The sequence below is a fragment of the Leptonotus elevatus genome, chromosome 9, assembly GCF_054856555.1.
Source record: "Leptonotus elevatus isolate MCC_2025b chromosome 9, RoL_Lele_1.0, whole genome shotgun sequence".
NCBI lineage: Eukaryota > Metazoa > Chordata > Actinopteri > Syngnathiformes > Syngnathidae > Leptonotus > Leptonotus elevatus.
In genome coordinates, this window is record NC_141247.1 from 6,000,345 (window position 1) to 6,007,593 (window position 7,249).

The following is a 7,249-nucleotide window of genomic DNA, read 5'->3' on the forward strand; positions in this document are numbered from 1 at the left end:
TTAATTTTTTTACTGTTGCGCCACATAAAGCAGAAAGGCTTTATAATTTACACAGACTTACTTTTAAGGAATATTATGCAAAATCAAAATATCAACAGCATTAAAAAGAGTATATTCTTTTCTCGTAAAACTGAACAACCTCTGTAAAAAAACAATCAGGCCAGTGAGCTTGTCAAACTCTGTAAAAAGTATACAGATGTGCGTCTTCCGGTTTTTGCCAACATCAGATGCATCCCCAGCAGATTTGGCCATCTCCTGCTGCTGGACATCAATCCTGAATTCACTTGTTACAGGATATCTTTCAAATGCCTGGTTCACAAGCCCCCTGTATCACGTACACATATAAGATTAAAGAGTGACAACAGAAATGTTGTCACTAATATTTGGTGGCATCAGAAAACCCTTCATATTGTGATATTTACATTTTCCCAAAATTTTAATAGATTTTGGTTGACAGAAATAGCTCTAAAAGAGTTTTCCAAGGTTACCAAATAAATGATAGAAAATAAAATAATGCTATTTTACCTGTATTTGTATTGATCAGGTAGAAAAAGGGCACTGTAGTAATGAACAATTCATGGATCAATAAGCTTCTGAATTCTGTTACACACATCCAATGTTGATGATGGGACAGATTAGGCTCTTTTTCTCTCTCGAAATAAAGCAAGGTCTAAAACTCCCCAAGCAGTGAAAAATGTTTGGGGAGTTTTAGACCTTGCTTCATGTTTTTGTCATAGTCACCACAAAACTCCTCAACATATCCCTGGAATGGAACAGCGTCTTTGCTGCATTTGAGACCATGGGGACTGCGTCGCCACTATTGTCCAGTGATGGATTTTCTTTTCAAATTTGTGTCTCTACTCTAGACCTTTTCTCTCGAATCACATTACAGTTGTCAACATAGAACAGACACAACCTGGTCCCAGGTAAGATGGTTTGATTCCAAAATATCAGTCAGTGTGTGTGAGAGGGTGGTGGTATCTGCAATATTGACCTGTCATGAGGCCAAATGCTGGGTCAATACTGCGCCCATATCTTTATCAAAGTACCTGACAAGAACGTTAAGTATCCTGTCCATATTTGAACTACTTTCTCTGTAGTTTGGCTGACAATTCTGTTTTAACGTTAGCAGCAATACCATGTGTGCAGAAGTATGAAGTATGTCCTCACCAACCGACTTCACTCGATCCAGGTTGTGTTCCACTAAAAACGCGCATATGCCGACTTCCTTTTTGCATACACGGTGGGCCATGAATTTGCGTGCCTCAGTAGTGGTTGATTTTGCATCTGGCAGGGATGAGGTGTGTTGCAGAGCACAAACAGCGGCTTTGTCTGTATCCTCTGACTGATGGCACATTAGGACATTTGTACCATTATTGCCAGAAGCAGAAGCTACTCTCATTCGACCGTAAAAAATAAAAGTTTTAAAATCATTAGTCAATCTGTTGACTTGTGTTTTCTGTTGGCTGCTAAATGCTTTCCTGGTTGAAGTTAATCCACCTACCAGATACGTACACCAACTTTAGTTGCTCTCCATTCTCATGCTCCTTTATAGAGGTCCTGCCAGAAAGGAAGTCTGTGTTGTATACTTGTCGGTCCCACAGACCACAGTGATAATCAGCATGCGTTGGGTCTGATTTTAGCATAATTTAGACTATTCCATCCGTTTCAAATTGCAACAGTTTGTGATGATCATGTTAATTTTTTCCTCACCCAGGCTCATTGCGCACTGGCAAGCGCCCTGCAGTCTGTCGTCTGATTGGCTGAAACTATGGCTCTGGCTAGCTGTATTTGTTGAAAGCAGTGTTAGTTTAATGATGGGACCATAACAAACACACGTATAGTCAATCAACCCCCACCTCTCCTCTCATTTTCCAAATGATGGAAATCCATCGCCACGACGGAGAACTTTTATCAGAGTTTTTGCAAAATGTTTGGGGTTATACATACCACTTATTATATAGTTTGTCCCCAATGCATTTCAATGGATATCAACTACATGCAGATTTTCGCAATAGGCTGGTTGGCCTGATCCTTAACCCCGCGAATAGTTTTAAGTTGTAGTATCACCATTCACGAGATGGTAGACATAACTGTTTAGGAAGTGTGCCATATGTGATGTAGTGTTGATAAAAAATAAAATTAAAATAAATTGTGAGCCTCACCCCCATGAATGGCAGTGAAGGTCGGTTATGGTAGGTTAGCCCTGTGAGCTTGAAGATTGGTTGCAGGTAGTCTGCTTTGGACATGTGCCACATTCATCAGAGAACCTTGGCTGCAAATCAATCGAAAACTGCCCCTGTTCCTGAAAGCGTGAGAAACTGGTCATGAGGGGCGCTCACTTCATGGTTTGTCTAAAACCCCCATTTTCATGGAATTTGATCAAATGCCAAAACTTGCTTTTCCTCACTGCTATGTGAAAAACACTTAAGTCTATTTATATATTTTGTATTTATTTTACATTTTTGGGATGAGACAAAAACATAAAAGTGGACATAAGTGTTTTTCACGTCTGGATTCAGTTTCATCCGATAAACATCAGAATGTAAAAAATAACAAACATGGACATACACGTTTTTCACATAGCAATGGCGTTTTGTGGCGCACTAGCTTGAAGTTGCCCTATCACGTACATCTCATTGACACAAGACGAACACGTTTCATGCTGATTATTGTAGCAGATAACAATAGGCACCCGATTGGGACACAAGGAACATACTTATGTTGCTCATCCCACAAATGCATGTTCTTTACAAACTGGCTTTCTAATGGGAAAAGGTTTATTGCCATTGAAGCATTGTTATAACAGAGAAATAATACAACAACACAGTTTCAAAATTGTTTGTTTTATATTATTACCCTACTGATAGCAGCAGCTTTGGAACATGTAGAATAGAGCTGTCAAGTAAAGTAAGTAGGTGCCTTGCTATTAAAAATTGTGGAGTTGAGGTCTTAGCCATTTAGTAACAAAAATGGGGAAGATCATTGAAAACCACACCAGTATTCTGGATCATAGGATAGTTTTTCATTAGTGTATGTACGTCACATCCAACAGGGCATGACTTGTTTTGAATAACCTCAATATCATCAAGGCACACACCAAGGTGCTATTTGCTGTACCCACAGAGACACGCTGAGTCTCACTGGCAACTGGGATTAAGGAACAAAGTAAATCAAAGGATTAATCTTGTAAGGTAAATGGGCCGGTGTCTTGAAGGCAACCATTTTGTTTTTTCCTTTGTCTTTACTCTGTCTTTCCATTTTCTTTATGTTCTTTTTCGACACCCTGTTGGGAGCGGCCAGAGAGTGATATCTTGTTTGGCTTCTGACAGCACCACTTGGAGAGGAAAATGAAAAGCGATGGTGATAACATGGAGACTCACACATTCACATGCACCTCCTGCCGGCCTGTCCGGCCCCACACTGTTAGTGGGCAATTCAGGTCTGGCAATTTAGGGTCAAATTAAAGTAGAAGGAAAAGCCTGAAATTGCGACATGAGGCAAAAAAGGGAGCGAAGGAGGGAAAAACAGCCTTAGGAGTGATTGGTGGAATGGTTGGGGGCAGATGTAATTTTCACAGAACGATAGGGAAGTGATGTCATTGCCAGGGTGCAATTTGTATGTTTGAGTGTTTTCTCTGCATGTGTGTTTGAACAATGGAGATGCCAAAGCCGTACTTCCATGCAGGGCGGGTGGTCTAGTCATCAACCTAGAGACACAAAACATTTGATTCAGGCATTTTTGGGGACAAAATTGTTGCAACTTTTCAATATTTATTCTATCAAAATAAAAGCAGTTAAGCGAAATGTTGTCATACGTTCCCTCGTGACTATATTACATACGACTTGATTTTAAGTGTTTTTTATTTTCACATGCTACTGGTAAAACACAGTCCCTAATAAGTGATATACCACAGTGTGTATTTTTTAGCGCCATTTTGTGGTGAACTAATACTTCATTGAATTAAAAAAAAAAACACTGTAGAATTCAATAATATGTACACACAAAAAAAGTTCCACCACATCAATGTACATTTTTTAAATATATATAATTGTAGGTTTAGTAATCACTAATTATATTATATGGCTGGAGAACGCTTCCCTCGCTCTCATTTCACCGTGTGGAGTTTTTTATTAACGTAATCTGCTCATTCGTGCATTTGCGCACCTCAGAGAGGAGGAGGCGTGTCAATTGGTGAACAAATACTGTAGAGCACTATAGCGAATCAAAAAAAGAGTACTTCTACTTCTTTCCTGGGACTATACATAGTATTCACATGACGTCACCGATCCCCACCTATCGACCCAGCAGGCCTTTCGTGGGGCAAACGACCAGCAAGACAAAGCAACGCAACCAAATGCTGAAGAGCGCTCGTATTGCTTACCAGAAGTGACTTTGATTCATTCATTTGTTCATTCATTCCAGATTTTCACAAACCGCTTCACAATGGTGCACATGTGTGCCGTTCACGGGTGCAAAATTGGGCAAACAAAGATGTAAAATGAAACTTCTAGATAGTATTCACATGCCGTTACTTGCCCCACATTGTGTGCCGCTCCATGGAATGTTGAATGGGAACGGCAAAGAAGTGTCCGGAATTACAAAGATACATCGAAAGTATTTCCAACCGGCAAAGTCGACCAAAGTGTGTTCTTAAAATAAGCGATGAATCAACAATGTTGTTCTTTTTGTTGTAACATGCTAGTGCTAGTAGCTAGCGTATTGGGGGGAACTAGCTACTTGGTTTAAAAATAACTCGAAATTCTTCACTTCGAATTCACAATTGATAAACATAGCAACCAATAAAATCAGACAGTACAGAAGACGCAAGAATGTTCGTGTTTTGAGAGCCATCCTATCATAGAACATACATTTTCAAGTCGTCCGGTGCGGGCAGGATCGGCAAATGTTTGTAATCCAATCAATTACACTAACCAAACGTTTCAACCAACGTTGCTTAAACAAGTAACGTTAAAGGAAGCTGGGAGTTACATTCGTCAATAACAAAATAACATTCGGTGTAAACTCAATAGAAGCAAAGCTGACGTTACTGGAAAGTTGCCCCACCATGAGGGGCGGGGGCGGGCTTGCGATCCCGTGACGTCAGTACAGCCGGAGCACTATTTTCTCCAGCAGCGCCTTCTTTTGAGGTACGCGTTGTCAGGCCTGCTGCCTCTGCACCCTGGGGTGTGTGTGTGTGCTCGGTGCGGTGTGTTGGAGTTGTCAGCAGCTGAGTCCCATCTCCCTAATTGTGGCTGCTGCTACTTAAGATGCTCACACGAAAGCCAGTTTCAATGTATCCTCACAAGTTTCTTACCGTTCAGGCCATTCGTCCAGACGATGGCACGGTTTCGGAGCTTGAAACCGATCACTTTTGCAACCGGGCTCCAGAGTGGAAAGATTTCAAAACACGCCCCGTACGCGTCCGTCAGGACACCATATGCATGATACTCCTCCAGTGATGACGTAATGGTCGCACCTCGATGATGACGCATTGTCGCAGATTGATGACATAGGCGCCAATTCTCGCGTGACTGTCAACAACAATGGTGGATAGCCATGTCGTTGTCGTTTTGCGCAGCCTCCTTAGCTTGCTTATAGTTTTGCAGCAAAATATTTTGCTTCTTTATTCCCATGTTTGACAAGCTGTGTTGTACTTGAGTCACCCGCCATTGTAACTTCTCCAGTGTCCGTCTTTTTCATGTTGTTTTGATACATGCAAAGCCATGTTTGTTCTGTAGATTGCAATAAAGTTAGAAAAAAAAGTGTTTGTCTTCTTCACTGAGTCTTCTTCTATACTTTCCGTTCACTCTCTCTGGCTGCGCTACAGCGCCACTCCAGACTTGGCATATTCATTACAGCTGTTAAAGCGTCTTCTTTTGGACACGCAAGTCTTGAAATGCTTCTATGTGTACGAGATTTGTATGAGGAATGAAGCCGGCTTTGCTTCCATCTAGACGGGGCCTGAGACACCAACCACTTGCCAGATTGTTTACGCTCCAAGTAGAGTTAGTAGCGACCTAGCCGTTTGCCTCGCTTTGAGTAAAACTGAATACGTGAACTTACGTTCACACTGCAGGGCGTGATGCCCAATTCGGATTTTTTGTTAAATCTGAGCTTTTTATGTGCTGTTCACATTACAAAAACAAATGCGATATCTAATGTGAACGCAACGCGCCCGTGATGCGACTCGTATATGCAAAGAGCACACGTCGAGTGACGTACACCCAAACAACGTCACGTTGCAGTGTTCACAGAAGTAACCCGACTCGCATCGTTTTATCGTGGCCAGCCAAGCCGCCGAGGCAAGCGACTTTTAACAGTGTCATATGCAAATTTAGCTGTGCCAACGCACGCTACAGATTGGTGGACTGGCGGAATCTTTTTTGTTTTAGGAGTTCGATTCATGTGTCTTGTCTGCATACATTATGCAAATTCAGCTGTGCGAATGCCTGCACTCCTGGTTGGTGGACTGTTTTCACGCACGCTTCTGGTTGGCTGCTGTCCTAGCTTCCTCGTGCATCAGTTTTAAATCGATTTCGAACAGAAATCCGTCTTATTTTTTCATCTCATGTCGCCAGAGTTGCGAGGATGGAAGAGGTAATAGAAATAGTTGGGAGAAATCCGATTTATATCCACATACGAAAGAGGCCCAGGTCGGGTGTGAAAAAATCGGAATTGTACCGTTCATTGTAAAGTTCACAATACCGTTCGCAAGCTTTTACTTACTTTTTAAAATTTTTACTAGCTTCTCCCGCTAGCCGCTCTTGTTAGCCACTCCAGCCTATGCGGCTTTGACTAACTCCCGCTTGTTAGCTGCTCCAGCTAAATCTGGCTCGCTTGGTCTTTTGGGCTTCACACCTGCTGCCAAGTAGAGATGCTCGTTTGCTCACGCAAAATAAGAAATTAGAATCTCTAACTTTAAGTGAGTAATCTTCTAAAAGTAATTGTTGAACTAGACAACCTCATATGTGAGGCAGCACAACATTGGTGATGTATTATTATCTGTCTGGGCTGTCTTGCTAGACAATTAGTGTGACAGATAAATTAAATAATACGAGGCCATATTCTGCAGGAGATGGATTCCTCCTGCCTAAGCTTATATCAATTTATGAGGTGTGGTGGCTCTTTTCAGATCAGAATAAGGGGATACATTAAGCGTTAATGTCTTGATAATTGAATGTTTTAATGGCAGTTTTCTCAAAGTGAAACAAGGACTTTTTGTTTTTAATTGAAGTTTAATTACAAA